This window comes from Ascaphus truei, chromosome 4, assembly GCF_040206685.1.
Source record: "Ascaphus truei isolate aAscTru1 chromosome 4, aAscTru1.hap1, whole genome shotgun sequence".
In the NCBI taxonomy this organism is placed as follows: domain Eukaryota; kingdom Metazoa; phylum Chordata; class Amphibia; order Anura; family Ascaphidae; genus Ascaphus; species Ascaphus truei.
The window spans coordinates 181591194-181608059 of record NC_134486.1 but is presented as its reverse complement, the minus strand read 5'-3'; positions in this window follow the sequence as shown (position 1 = coordinate 181608059).

Here is a 16866-nt window from a genome sequence, read left to right as displayed (position 1 = left end):
GGTTACCCCCTCTTGGAACCACAGACTTAGAAATCGCCAGCTCAGATACAGTGCATAAAATATATTTATATATATATACCCTTATACACCATTTTAATAAAAAATATCACAAAATTCTTCTAAGTCCCTCGGGAAGAGTGAAAGACGCGCACGTTCATTTTCAGAGCTCCTAGATCTTCCTATAAGAAGTTAGCCAAAAAGTAGCTTCGAAAAACGCTTAGGTTAAGTTTCAGAGTTGCTTCTAATGTACCAAAGATGGACTTAGACATAATTTCACTCTCACAACATTATGGCTGGTTGGAGAGAGTCCGAACCACAAGTACCGGGTCCATTGTTCTGGGCGTATACTGGGGGGACGGGGACGACTCCCATTAACCCCTGACTATACCGGGGATACGCTTATCACAATGCCTTTCTGGTCTGTGCTGAAGCAGGGCATTCTGGCAGCCAAGTGGCTTGACCTTTATTAGTGAGCCTGGTTACCCCCTCTCGGAACCACAGACTTAGAAATCTCCAGCTCATATACAGTGCATAAAATATATTTATATATATACCCTTATACACCATTTTAATAAAAAAAATCACAAAATTCTTCTAAGTCCCTCGGGAAGAGTGAAAGACGCGCACGTTCATTTTCAGAGCTCCTAGACCTTCTATAAGAAGTTAGCCAAAAAGAAGCTTCGAAAAACGCTTAGGTTAAGTTTCAGAGTTGCTTCTAATGTACCAAAGCTGGACTTAGACATAATTTCACTCACAACATTATGGCTGGTTGGAGACAGTCCGAACCACAAGTACCGGGTCCATGGTTCTGGGCGTATACTGGGGGGACGGGGACGACTCCCATTAACCCCTGACTATACCGGGGATACGCTTATCACAATGCCCTTCTGGTCTGTGCTGAAGCAGGGCATTCTGGCAGCCAAGTGGCTTGACCTTTATTAGTGAGCCTGGTTACCCCCTCTCGGAACCACAGACTTAGAAATCGCCAGCTCATATACAGTGCATAAAATATATTTATATATACAGTATACCCTTATACACCATTTTAATAAAAAATATCACAAAATTCTTCTAAGTCCCTCGGGAAGAGTGAAAGACGCGCACGTTCATTTTCAGAGCTCCTACACCTTCCTATAAGAAGTTAGCCAAAAAGTAGCTTCGAAAAACGCTTAGGTTAAGTTTCAGAGTTGCTTCTAATGTACCAAAGCTGGACTTAGACATAATTTCACTCTCACAACATTATGGCTGGTTGGAGACAGTCCGAACCACAAGTACCGGGTCCATGGTTCTGGGCGTATACTGGGGGGACGGGGACAACTCCCATTAACCACTGACTATACCGGGGATACGCTTATCACAATGCCTTTCTGGTCTGTGCTGAAGCAGGGCATTCTGGCAGCCAAGTGGCTTGACCTTTATTAGTGAGCCTGGTAACCCCCTCTCGGAACCACAGACTTAGAAATCGCCAGCTCATATACAGTGCATAAAATATATTTATATATATACCCTTATACACCATTTTAATAAAAAATATCACAAAATTCTTCTAAGTCCCTCGGAAAGAGTGAAAGACGCGCACGTTCATTTTTAGAGCTCCTAGACCTTCCTATAAGAAGTTAGCCAAAAAGGAGCTTCGAAAAACGCTTAGGTTAAGTTTCAGAGTTGCTTCTAATGTACCAAAGCTGGACTTAGAAATAATTTCACTCTCACAACATTATGGCTGGTTGGAGACAGTCCGAACCACAAGTACCGGGTCCATGGTTCTGGGCGTATACTGCGGGGACGGGGACGACTCCCATTAACCCCTGACTATACCGGGGATACGCTTATCACAATGCCTTTCTGGTCTGTGCTGAAGCAGGGCATTCTGGCAGCCAAGTGGCTTGACCTTTATTAGTGAGCCTGGTTACCCCCTCTCGGAACCACAGACTTAGAAATCGCCAGCTCATATACAGTGCATAAAATATATTTATATATATACCCTTATACACCATTTTAATAAAAAATATCACAAAATTCTTCTAAGTCCCTCGGAAAGAGTGAAAGACGCGCACGTTCATTTTTAGAGCTCCTAGACCTTCCTATAAGAAGTTAGCCAAAAAGGAGCTTCGAAAAACGCTTAGGTTAAGTTTCAGAGTTGCTTCTAATGTACCAAAGCTGGACTTAGAAATAATTTCACTCTCACAACATTATGGCTGGTTGGAGACAGTCCGAACCACAAGTACCGGGTCCATGGTTCTGGGCGTATACTGCGGGGACGGGGACGACTCCCATTAACCCCTGACTATACCGGGGATACGCTTATCACAATGCCTTTCTGGTCTGTGCTGAAGCAGGGCATTCTGGCAGCCAAGTGGCTTGACCTTTATTAGTGAGCCTGGTTACCCCCTCTCGGAACCACAGACTTAGAAATCGCCAGCTCATATACAGTGCATAAAATATATTTATATATATACCCTTATACACCATTTTAATAAAAAATATCACAAAATTCTTTTAAGTCCCTCGGGAAGAGTGAAAGACGCGCACGTTCATTTTCAGAGCTCCTAGACCTTCCTATAAGAAGTTAGCCAAAAAGGAAATTCGAAAAACGCTTACTGTAGGTTAAGTTTCAGAGTTGCTTCTAATGTACCAAAGCTGGACTTAGACATAATTTCACTCTCACAACATTATGGCTGGTTGGAGACAGACCGAACCACAAGTACCGGGTCCATGTTTCTTGCCGTATACTGGGGGGACGGGGACGACTCCCATTAACCCCTGACTATACCGGGGATACGCTTATCACAATGCCTTTCTGGTCTGTGCTTAAGCAGGGCATTCTGGCAGCCAAGTGGCTTGACCTTTATTAGTGAGCCTGGTAACCCCCTCTCGGAACCACAGACTTAGAAATCGCCAGCTCATATACAGTGCATAAAATATATTTATATATATACCCTTATACACCATTTTAATAAAAAATATCACAAAATTCTTCTAAGTCCCTCGGAAAGAGTGAAAGACGCGCACGTTCATTTTTAGAGCTCCTAGACCTTCCTATAAGAAGTTAGCCAAAAAGGAGCTTCGAAAAACGCTTAGGTTAAGTTTCAGAGTTGCTTCTAATGTACCAAAGCTGGACTTAGAAATAATTTCACTCTCACAACATTATGGCTGGTTGGAGACAGTCCGAACCACAAGTACCGGGTCCATGGTTCTGGGCGTATACTGCGGGGACGGGGACGACTCCCATTAACCCCTGACTATACCGGGGATACGCTTATCACAATGCCTTTCTGGTCTGTGCTGAAGCAGGGCATTCTGGCAGCCAAGTGGCTTGACCTTTATTAGTGAGCCTGGTTACCCCCTCTCGGAACCACAGAATTAGAAATCGCCAGCTCATATACAGTGCATAAAATATATTTATATATATACCCTTATACACCATTTTAATAAAAAATATCACAAAATTCTTTTAAGTCCCTCGGGAAGAGTGAAAGACGCGCACGTTCATTTTCAGAGCTCCTAGACCTTCCTATAAGAAGTTAGCCAAAAAGGAAATTCGAAAAACGCTTACTGTAGGTTAAGTTTCAGAGTTGCTTCTAATGTACCAAAGCTGGACTTAGAAATAATTTCACTCTCACAACATTATGGCTGGTTGGAGACAGTCCGAACCACAAGTACCGGGTCCATGGTTCTGGGCGTATACTGGGGGGACGGGGACAACTCCCATTAACCCCTGACTATACCGGGGATACGCTTATCACAATGCCTTTCTGGTCTGTGCTGAAGCAGGGCATTCTGGCAGCCAAGTGGCTTGACCTTTATTAGTGAGCCTGGTTACCCCCTCTCGGAACCACAGACTTAGAAATCGCCAGCTCATATACAGTGCATAAAATATATTTATATATATACCCTTATACACCATTTTAATAAAAAAAATATCACACAATTCTTCTAAGTCCCTCGGGAAGAGTGAAAGACGCGCACGTTCGTTTTCAGAGCTCCTAGACCTTTCTATAAGAAGTTAGCCAAAAAGTAGCTTCGAAAAACGCTTAGGTTAAGTTTCAGAGTTGCTTCTAATGTACCAAAGCTGGACTTAGACATAATTTCACTCACAACATTATGGCTGGTTGGAGACAGTCCGAACCACAAGTACCGGGTCCATGGTTCTGGGCGTATAGTGGGGGGACGGGGACGACTCCCATTAACCCCTGACTATACCGGGGATACGCTTATCACAATGCCTTTCTGGTCTGTGCTGAAGCAGGGCATTCTGGCAGCCAAGTGGCTTGACCTTTATTAGTGAGCCTGGTTACCCCCTCTCGGAACCACAGACTTAGAAATCGCCAGCTCAGATACAGTGCATAAAATATATTTATATATATATATATACCCTTATACACCATTTTAATAAAAAATATCACAAAATTATTCTAAGTCCCTCGGGAAGAGTGAAAGACGCGCACGTTCATTTTCAGAGCTCCTAGACCTTCCTATAAGAAGTTAGCCAAAAAGTAGCTTCGAAAAACGCTTAGGTTAAGTTTCAGAGTTGCTTCTAATGTACCAAAGCTGGACTTAGACATAATTTCACTCTCACAACATTATGGCTGGTTGGAGAGAGTCCGAACCACAAGTACCGGGTCCATGGTTCTGGGCGTATACTGGGGGGACGGGGACAACTCCCATTAACCCCTGACTATACCGGGGATACGCTTATCACAATGCCTTTCTGGTCTGTGCTGAAGCAGGGCATTCTGGCAGCCAAGTGGCTTGACCTTTATTAGTGAGCCTGGTTACCCCCTCTCGGAACCACAGACTTAGAAATCGCCAGCTCATATACAGTGCATAAAATATATTTATATATATACCCTTATACACCATTTTAATAAAAAAAATCACAAAATTCTTCTAAGTCCCTCGGGAAGAGTGAAAGACGCGCACGTTCATTGTCAGAGCTCCTAGACCTTCCTATAAGAAGTTAGCCAAAAAGTAGCTTCGAAAAACGCTTAGGTTAAGTTTCAGAGTTGCTTCTAATGTACCAAAGCTGGACTTAGACATAATTTCACTCTCACAACATTATGGCTGGTTGGAGACAGTCCGAACCACAAGTACCGGGTCCATGGTTCTGGCCGTATACTGGGGGGACGGGGACGACTCCCATAAACCCCTGACTATACCGGGGATACGCTTATCACAATGCCTTTCTGGTCTGTGCTGAAGCAGGGCATTCTGGCAGCCAAGTGGCTTGACCTTTATTAGTGAGCCTGGTTACCCCCTCTCGGAACCACAGACTTAGAAATCGCCAGCTCATATACAGTGCATAAAATATATTTATATACAGTATATACCCTTATACACCATTTTAATAAAAAATATCACAAAATTCTTCTAAGTCCCTCGGGAAGAGTGAAAGACGCGTACGTTCATTTTCAGAGCTCCTAGACCTTCCTATAAGAAGTTAGCCAAAAAGTAGCTTCGAAAAACGCTTAGGTTAAGTTTCAGAGTTGCTTCTAATGTACCAAAGCTGGACTTAGACATAATTTCACTCTCACAACATTATGGCTGGTTGGAGAAAGTCCGAACCACAAGTACCGGGTCCATGGTTCTGGCCGTATACTGGGGGGACGGGGACGACTCCCATTAACCCCTGACTATACCGGGGATACGCTTATCACAATGCCTTTCTGGTCTGTGCTGAAGCAGGGCATTCTGGCAGCCAAGTGGCTTGACCTTTATTAGTGAGCCTGGTTACCCCCTCTCGGAACCACAGACTTAGAAATCGCCAGCTCATATACAGTGCATAAAATATATTTATATATATACCCTTATACACCATTTTAATAAAAAATATCACAAAATTCTTTTAAGTCCCTCGGGAAGAGTGAAAGACGCGCACGTTCATTTTCAGAGCTCCTAGACCTTCCTATAAGAAGTTAGCCAAAAAGGAGCTTCGAAAAACGCAAACTGTAGGTTAAGTTTCAGAGTTGCTTCTAATGTACCAAAGTTGGACTTAGACATAATTTCACTCTCACAACATTATGGCTGGTTGGAGACAGTCCGAACCACAAGTACCGGGTCCATGGTTCTGGGCGTATACTGGGGGGACGGGGACGACTCCCATTAACCCCTGACTATACCGGGGATACGCTTATCACAATGCCTTTCTGGTCTGTGCTGAAGCAGGGCATTCTGGCAGCCAAGTGGCTTGACCTTTATTAGTGAGCCTGGTTACCCCCTCTCGGAACCACAGACTTAGAAATCGCCAGCTCATATACAGTGAATAAAATATATTTATATATATACCCTTATACACCATTTTAATAAAAAATATCACAAAATTCTTCTAAGTCCCTCGGAAAGAGTGAAAGACGCGCACGTTCATTTTTAGAGCTCCTAGACCTTCCTATAAGAAGTTAGCCAAAAAGGAGCTTCGAAAAACGCTTAGGTTAAGTTTCAGAGTTGCTTCTAATGTTCCAAAGCTGGACTTAGAAATAATTTCACTCTCACAACATTATGGCTGGTTGGAGACAGTCCGAACCACAAGTACCGGGTCCATGGTTCTGGGCGTATACTGGGGGGACGGGGACGACTCCCATTAACCCCTGACTATACCGGGGATAAGCTTATCACATTGCCTTTCTGGTCTGTGCTGAAGCAGGGCATTCTGGCAGCCAAGTGGCTTGACCTTTATTAGTGAGCCTGGTTATCCCCTCTCGGAACCACAGACTTAGAAATCGCCAGCTCATATACAGTGCATAAAATATATTTATATATATACCCTTATACACCATTTTAATAAAAAATATCACAAAATTCTTCTAAGTCCCTCGGGAAGAGTGAAAGACGCGCACGTTCATTTTCAGAGCTCCTAGACCTTCTATAAGAAGTTAGCCAAAAAGAAGCTTCGAAAAACGCTTAGGTTAAGTTTCAGAGTTGCTTCTAATGTTCCAAAGCTGGACTTAGACATAATTTCACTCTCACAACATTATGGCTGGTTGGAGACAGTCCGAACCACAAGTACTGGGTCCATGGTTCTGTCCGTATACTGGGGGGACGGGGATGACTCCCATTAACCCCTGACTATACCGGGGATACGCTTATCACAATGCCTTTCTGGTCTGTGCTGAAGCAGGGCATTCTGGCAGCCAAGTGACTTGACTTTTATTAGTGAGCCTGGTTACCCCCTCTCGGAACCACAGACTTAGAAATCGCCAGCTCATATACAGTGCATAAAATATATTTATATATATACCCTTTTACACCATTTTAATAAAAAATATCACAAAATTCTTCTAAGTCCCTCGGAAAGAGTGAAAGACGCGCACGTTCATTTTCAGAGCTCCTAGACCTTCCTATAAGAAGTTAGCCAAAAAGGAGCTTCGAAAAACGCTTAGGTTAAGTTTCAGAGTTGCTTCTAATGTACCAAAGCTGGACTTAGAAATAATTTCACTCTCACAACATTATGGCTGGTTGGAGACAGTCCGAACCACAAGTACCGGGTCCATGGTTCTGGGCGTATACTGGGGGGACGGGGACGACTCCCATTAACCCCTGACTATACCGGGGATAAGCTTATCACATTGCCTTTCTGGTCTGTGCTGAAGCAGGGCATTCTGGCAGCCAAGTGGCTTGACCTTTATTAGTGAGCCTGGTTACCCCCTCTCGGAACCACAGACTTAGAAATCGCCAGCTCAGATACAGTGCATAAAATATATTTATATATATATATATACCCTTATACACCATTTTAATAAAAAATATCACAAAATTATTCTAAGTCCCTCGGGAAGAGTGAAAGACGCGCACGTTCATTTTCAGAGCTCCTAGACCTTCCTATAAGAAGTTAGCCAAAAAGTAGCTTCGAAAAACGCTTAGGTTAAGTTTCAGAGTTGCTTCTAATGTACCAAAGCTGGACTTAGACATAATTTCACTCTCACAACATTATGGCTGGTTGGAGAGAGTCCGAACCACAAGTACCGGGTCCATGGTTCTGGGCGTATACTGGGGGGACGGGGACAACTCCCATTAACCCCTGACTATACCGGGGATACGCTTATCACAATGCCTTTCTGGTCTGTGCTGAAGCAGGGCATTCTGGCAGCCAAGTGGCTTGACCTTTATTAGTGAGCCTGGTTACCCCCTCTCGGAACCACAGACTTAGAAATCGCCAGCTCATATACAGTGCATAAAATATATTTATATATATACCCTTATACACCATTTTAATAAAAAAAATCACAAAATTCTTCTAAGTCCCTCGGGAAGAGTGAAAGACGCGCACGTTCATTGTCAGAGCTCCTAGACCTTCCTATAAGAAGTTAGCCAAAAAGTAGCTTCGAAAAACGCTTAGGTTAAGTTTCAGAGTTGCTTCTAATGTACCAAAGCTGGACTTAGACATAATTTCACTCTCACAACATTATGGCTGGTTGGAGACAGTCCGAACCACAAGTACCGGGTCCATGGTTCTGGCCGTATACTGGGGGGACGGGGACGACTCCCATAAACCCCTGACTATACCGGGGATACGCTTATCACAATGCCTTTCTGGTCTGTGCTGAAGCAGGGCATTCTGGCAGCCAAGTGGCTTGACCTTTATTAGTGAGCCTGGTTACCCCCTCTCGGAACCACAGACTTAGAAATCGCCAGCTCATATACAGTGCATAAAATATATTTATATACAGTATATACCCTTATACACCATTTTAATAAAAAATATCACAAAATTCTTCTAAGTCCCTCGGGAAGAGTGAAAGACGCGTACGTTCATTTTCAGAGCTCCTAGACCTTCCTATAAGAAGTTAGCCAAAAAGTAGCTTCGAAAAACGCTTAGGTTAAGTTTCAGAGTTGCTTCTAATGTACCAAAGCTGGACTTAGACATAATTTCACTCTCACAACATTATGGCTGGTTGGAGAAAGTCCGAACCACAAGTACCGGGTCCATGGTTCTGGCCGTATACTGGGGGGACGGGGACGACTCCCATTAACCCCTGACTATACCGGGGATACGCTTATCACAATGCCTTTCTGGTCTGTGCTGAAGCAGGGCATTCTGGCAGCCAAGTGGCTTGACCTTTATTAGTGAGCCTGGTTACCCCCTCTCGGAACCACAGACTTAGAAATCGCCAGCTCATATACAGTGCATAAAATATATTTATATATATACCCTTATACACCATTTTAATAAAAAATATCACAAAATTCTTTTAAGTCCCTCGGGAAGAGTGAAAGACGCGCACGTTCATTTTCAGAGCTCCTAGACCTTCCTATAAGAAGTTAGCCAAAAAGGAGCTTCGAAAAACGCAAACTGTAGGTTAAGTTTCAGAGTTGCTTCTAATGTACCAAAGTTGGACTTAGACATAATTTCACTCTCACAACATTATGGCTGGTTGGAGACAGTCCGAACCACAAGTACCGGGTCCATGGTTCTGGGCGTATACTGGGGGGACGGGGACGACTCCCATTAACCCCTGACTATACCGGGGATACGCTTATCACAATGCCTTTCTGGTCTGTGCTGAAGCAGGGCATTCTGGCAGCCAAGTGGCTTGACCTTTATTAGTGAGCCTGGTTACCCCCTCTCGGAACCACAGACTTAGAAATCGCCAGCTCATATACAGTGAATAAAATATATTTATATATATACCCTTATACACCATTTTAATAAAAAATATCACAAAATTATTCTAAGTCCCTCGGGAAGAGTGAAAGACGCGCACGTTCATTTTCAGAGCTCCTAGACCTTCCTATAAGAAGTTAGCCAAAAAGTAGCTTCGAAAAACGCTTAGGTTAAGTTTCAGAGTTGCTTCTAATGTACCAAAGCTGGACTTAGACATAATTTCACTCTCACAACATTATGGCTGGTTGGAGAGAGTCCGAACCACAAGTACCGGGTCCATGGTTCTGGGCGTATACTGGGGGGACGGGGACAACTCCCATTAACCCCTGACTATACCGGGGATACGCTTATCACAATGCCTTTCTGGTCTGTGCTGAAGCAGGGCATTCTGGCAGCCAAGTGGCTTGACCTTTATTAGTGAGCCTGGTTACCCCCTCTCGGAACCACAGACTTAGAAATCGCCAGCTCATATACAGTGCATAAAATATATTTATATATATACCCTTATACACCATTTTAATAAAAAAAATCACAAAATTCTTCTAAGTCCCTCGGGAAGAGTGAAAGACGCGCACGTTCATTGTCAGAGCTCCTAGACCTTCCTATAAGAAGTTAGCCAAAAAGTAGCTTCGAAAAACGCTTAGGTTAAGTTTCAGAGTTGCTTCTAATGTACCAAAGCTGGACTTAGACATAATTTCACTCTCACAACATTATGGCTGGTTGGAGACAGTCCGAACCACAAGTACCGGGTCCATGGTTCTGGCCGTATACTGGGGGGACGGGGACGACTCCCATAAACCCCTGACTATACCGGGGATACGCTTATCACAATGCCTTTCTGGTCTGTGCTGAAGCAGGGCATTCTGGCAGCCAAGTGGCTTGACCTTTATTAGTGAGCCTGGTTACCCCCTCTCGGAACCACAGACTTAGAAATCGCCAGCTCATATACAGTGCATAAAATATATTTATATACAGTATATACCCTTATACACCATTTTAATAAAAAATATCACAAAATTCTTCTAAGTCCCTCGGGAAGAGTGAAAGACGCGTACGTTCATTTTCAGAGCTCCTAGACCTTCCTATAAGAAGTTAGCCAAAAAGTAGCTTCGAAAAACGCTTAGGTTAAGTTTCAGAGTTGCTTCTAATGTACCAAAGCTGGACTTAGACATAATTTCACTCTCACAACATTATGGCTGGTTGGAGAAAGTCCGAACCACAAGTACCGGGTCCATGGTTCTGGCCGTATACTGGGGGGACGGGGACGACTCCCATTAACCCCTGACTATACCGGGGATACGCTTATCACAATGCCTTTCTGGTCTGTGCTGAAGCAGGGCATTCTGGCAGCCAAGTGGCTTGACCTTTATTAGTGAGCCTGGTTACCCCCTCTCGGAACCACAGACTTAGAAATCGCCAGCTCATATACAGTGCATAAAATATATTTATATATATACCCTTATACACCATTTTAATAAAAAATATCACAAAATTCTTTTAAGTCCCTCGGGAAGAGTGAAAGACGCGCACGTTCATTTTCAGAGCTCCTAGACCTTCCTATAAGAAGTTAGCCAAAAAGGAGCTTCGAAAAACGCAAACTGTAGGTTAAGTTTCAGAGTTGCTTCTAATGTACCAAAGTTGGACTTAGACATAATTTCACTCTCACAACATTATGGCTGGTTGGAGACAGTCCGAACCACAAGTACCGGGTCCATGGTTCTGGGCGTATACTGGGGGGACGGGGACGACTCCCATTAACCCCTGACTATACCGGGGATACGCTTATCACAATGCCTTTCTGGTCTGTGCTGAAGCAGGGCATTCTGGCAGCCAAGTGGCTTGACCTTTATTAGTGAGCCTGGTTACCCCCTCTCGGAACCACAGACTTAGAAATCGCCAGCTCATATACAGTGAATAAAATATATTTATATATATACCCTTATACACCATTTTAATAAAAAATATCACAAAATTCTTCTAAGTCCCTCGGAAAGAGTGAAAGACGCGCACGTTCATTTTTAGAGCTCCTAGACCTTCCTATAAGAAGTTAGCCAAAAAGGAGCTTCGAAAAACGCTTAGGTTAAGTTTCAGAGTTGCTTCTAATGTTCCAAAGCTGGACTTAGAAATAATTTCACTCTCACAACATTATGGCTGGTTGGAGACAGTCCGAACCACAAGTACCGGGTCCATGGTTCTGGGCGTATACTGGGGGGACGGGGACGACTCCCATTAACCCCTGACTATACCGGGGATAAGCTTATCACATTGCCTTTCTGGTCTGTGCTGAAGCAGGGCATTCTGGCAGCCAAGTGGCTTGACCTTTATTAGTGAGCCTGGTTATCCCCTCTCGGAACCACAGACTTAGAAATCGCCAGCTCATATACAGTGCATAAAATATATTTATATATATACCCTTATACACCATTTTAATAAAAAATATCACAAAATTCTTCTAAGTCCCTCGGGAAGAGTGAAAGACGCGCACGTTCATTTTCAGAGCTCCTAGACCTTCTATAAGAAGTTAGCCAAAAAGAAGCTTCGAAAAACGCTTAGGTTAAGTTTCAGAGTTGCTTCTAATGTTCCAAAGCTGGACTTAGACATAATTTCACTCTCACAACATTATGGCTGGTTGGAGACAGTCCGAACCACAAGTACTGGGTCCATGGTTCTGTCCGTATACTGGGGGGACGGGGATGACTCCCATTAACCCCTGACTATACCGGGGATACGCTTATCACAATGCCTTTCTGGTCTGTGCTGAAGCAGGGCATTCTGGCAGCCAAGTGACTTGACTTTTATTAGTGAGCCTGGTTACCCCCTCTCGGAACCACAGACTTAGAAATCGCCAGCTCATATACAGTGCATAAAATATATTTATATATATACCCTTTTACACCATTTTAATAAAAAATATCACAAAATTCTTCTAAGTCCCTCGGAAAGAGTGAAAGACGCGCACGTTCATTTTCAGAGCTCCTAGACCTTCCTATAAGAAGTTAGCCAAAAAGGAGCTTCGAAAAACGCTTAGGTTAAGTTTCAGAGTTGCTTCTAATGTACCAAAGCTGGACTTAGAAATAATTTCACTCTCACAACATTATGGCTGGTTGGAGACAGTCCGAACCACAAGTACCGGGTCCATGGTTCTGGGCGTATACTGGGGGGACGGGGACGACTCCCATTAACCCCTGACTATACCGGGGATAAGCTTATCACATTGCCTTTCTGGTCTGTGCTGAAGCAGGGCATTCTGGCAGCCAAGTGGCTTGACCTTTATTAGTGAGCCTGGTTACCCCCTCTCGGAACCACAGACTTAGAAATCGCCAGCTCATATACAGTGCATAAAATATATTTATATATATACCCTTATACACCATTTTAATAAAAAATATCACAAAATTCTTCTAAGTCCCTCGGGAAGAGTGAAAGACGCGCACGTTCATTTTCAGAGCTCCTAGACCTTCTATAAGAAGTTAGCCAAAAAGAAGATTCGAAAAACGCTTAGGTTAAGTTTCAGAGTTGCTTCTAATGTACCAAAGCTGGACTTAGACATAATTTCACTCACAACATTATGGCTGGTTGGAGACAGTCCGAACCACAAGTACCGGGTCCATGGTTCTGGGCGTATACTGGGGGGACAGGGACGACTCCCATTAACCCCTGACTATACCGGGGATACGCTTATCACAATGCCTTTCTGGTCTGTGCTGAAGCAGGGCATTCTGGCAGCCAAGTGGCTTGACCTTTATTAGTGAGCCTGGTTACCCCCTCTCGGAACCACAGACTTAGAAATCGCCAGCTCAGATACAGTGCATAAAATATATTTATATATATATACCCTTATACACCATTTTAATAAAAAATATCACAAAATTCTTCTAAGTCCCTCGGGAAGAGTGAAAGACGCGCACGTTCATTTTCAGAGCTCCTAGACCTTCCTATAAGAAGTTAGCCAAAAAGTAGCTTCGAAAAACGCTTAGGTTAAGTTTCAGAGTTGCTTCTAATGTACCAAAGATGGACTTAGACATAATTTCACTCTCACAACATTATGGCTGGTTGGAGAGAGTCCGAACCACAAGTACCGGGTCCATTGTTCTGGGCGTATACTGGGGGGACGGGGACGACTCCCATTAACCCCTGACTATACCGGGGAGACGCTTATCACAATGTCTTTCTGGTCTGTGCTTAAGCAGGGCATTCTGGCAGCCAAGTGGCTTGACCTTTATTAGTGAGCCTGGTTACCCCCTCTCGGAACCACAGACTTAGAAATCGCCAGCTCATATACAGTGCATAAAATATATTTATATATACAGTATACCCTTATACACCATTTTAATAAAAAATATCACAAAATTCTTCTAAGTCCCTCGGGAAGAGTGAAAGACGCGCACGTTCATTTTCAGATCTCCTAGACCTTCTATAAGAAGTTAGCCAAAAAGAAGCTTCGAAAAACGCTTAGGTTAAGTTTCAGAGTTGCTTCTAATGTACCAAAGCTGGACTTAGACATAATTTCACTCACAACATTATGGCTGGTTGGAGACAGTCCGAACCACAAGTACCGGGTCCATGGTTCTGGGCGTATACTGGGGGGACGGGGACGACTCCCATTAACCCCTGACTATACCGGGGATACGCTTATCACAATGCCCTTCTGGTCTGTGCTGAAGCAGGGCATTCTGGCAGCCAAGTGGCTTGACCTTTATTAGTGAGCCTGGTTACCCCCTCTCGGAACCACAGACTTAGAAATCGCCAGCTCATATACAGTGCATAAAATATATTTATATATATACCCTTATACACCATTTTAATAAAAAATATCACAAAATTCTTCTAAGTCCCTCGGGAAGAGTGAAAGACGCGCACGTTCATTTTCAGAGCTCCTAGACCTTCTATAAGAAGTTAGCCAAAAAGAAGCTTCGAAAAACGCTTAGGTTAAGTTTCAGAGTTGCTTCTAATGTACCAAAGCTGGACTTAGACATAATTTCACTCACAACATTATGGCTGGTTGGAGACAGTCCGAACCACAAGTACCGGGTCCATGGTTCTGGGCGTATTCTGGGGGGACAGGGACGACTCCCATTAACCCCTGACTATACCGGGGATACGCTTATCACAATGCCTTTCTGGTCTGTGCTGAAGCAGGGCATTCTGGCAGCCAAGTGGCTTGACCTTTATTAGTGAGCCTGGTTACCCCCTCTTGGAACCACAGACTTAGAAATCGCCAGCTCAGATACAGTGCATAAAATATATTTATATATATATACCCTTATACACCATTTTAATAAAAAATATCACCAAAATTCTTCTAAGTCCCTCGGGAAGAGTGAAAGACGCGCACGTTCATTTTCAGAGCTCCTAGACCTTCCTATAAGAAGTTAGCCAAAAAGTAGCTTCGAAAAACGCTTAGGTTAAGTTTCAGAGTTGCTTCTAATGTACCAAAGATGGACTTAGACATAATTTCACTCTCACAACATTATGGCTGGTTGGAGAGAGTCCGAACCACAAGTACCGGGTCCATTGTTCTGGGCGTATACTGGGGGGACGGGGACGACTCCCATTAACCCCTGACTATACCGGGGAGACGCTTATCACAATGTCTTTCTGGTCTGTGCTTAAGCAGGGCATTCTGGCAGCCAAGTGGCTTGACCTTTATTAGTGAGCCTGGTTACCCCCTCTCGGAACCACAGACTTAGAAATCTCCAGCTCATATACAGTGCATAAAATATATTTATATATATACCCTTATACACCATTTTAATAAAAAAAATCACAAAATTCTTCTAAGTCCCTCGGGAAGAGTGAAAGACGCGCACGTTCATTTTCAGAGCTCCTAGACCTTCTATAAGAAGTTAGCCAAAAAGAAGCTTCGAAAAACGCTTAGGTTAAGTTTCAGAGTTGCTTCTAATGTACCAAAGCTGGACTTAGACATAATTTCACTCACAACATTATGGCTGGTTGGAGACAGTCCGAACCACAAGTACCGGGTCCACGGTTCTGGGCGTATACTGGGGGGACGGGGACAACTCCCATTAACCACTGACTATACCGGGGATACGCTTATCACAATGCCTTTCTGGTCTGTGCTGAAGCAGGGCATTCTGGCAGCCAAGTGGCTTGACCTTTATTAGTGAGCCTGGTTACCCCCTCTCGGAACCACAGACTTAGAAATCGCCAGCTCATATACAGTGCATAAAATATATTTATATATACAGTATACCCTTATACACCATTTTAATAAAAAATATCACAAAATTCTTCTAAGTCCCTCGGGAAGAGTGAAAGACGCGCACGTTCATTTTCAGAGCTCCTACACCTTCCTATAAGAAGTTAGCCAAAAAGTAGCTTCGAAAAACGCTTAGGTTAAGTTTCAGAGTTGCTTCTAATGTACCAAAGCTGGACTTAGACATAATTTCACTCTCACAACATTATGGCTGGTTGGAGACAGTCCGAACCACAAGTACCGGGTCCATGGTTCTGGGCGTATACTGGGGGGACGGGGACAACTCCCATTAACCACTGACTATACCGGGGATACGCTTATCACAATGCCTTTCTGGTCTGTGCTGAAGCAGGGCATTCTGGCAGCCAAGTGGCTTGACCTTTATTAGTGAGCCTGGTAACCCCCTCTCGGAACCACAGACTTAGAAATCGCCAGCTCATATACAGTGCATAAAATATATTTATATATATACCCTTATACACCATTTTAATAAAAAATATCACAAAATTCTTCTAAGTCCCTCGGAAAGAGTGAAAGACGCGCACGTTCATTTTTAGAGCTCCTAGACCTTCCTATAAGAAGTTAGCCAAAAAGGAGCTTCGAAAAACGCTTAGGTTAAGTTTCAGAGTTGCTTCTAATGTTCCAAAGCTGGACTTAGAAATAATTTCACTCTCACAACATTATGGCTGGTTGGAGACAGTCCGAACCACAAGTACCGGGTCCATGGTTCTGGGCGTATACTGGGGGGACGGGGACGACTCCCATTAACCCCTGACTATACCGGGGATAAGCTTATCACATTGCCTTTCTGGTCTGTGCTGAAGCAGGGCATTCTGGCAGCCAAGTGGCTTGACCTTTATTAGTGAGCCTGGTTATCCCCTCTCGGAACCACAGACTTAGAAATCGCCAGCTCATATACAGTGCATAAAATATATTTATATATATACCCTTATACACCATTTTAATAAAAAATATCACAAAATTCTTCTAAGTCCCTCGGGAAGAGTGAAAGACGCGCACGTTCATTTTCAGAGCTCCTAGACCTTCTATAAGA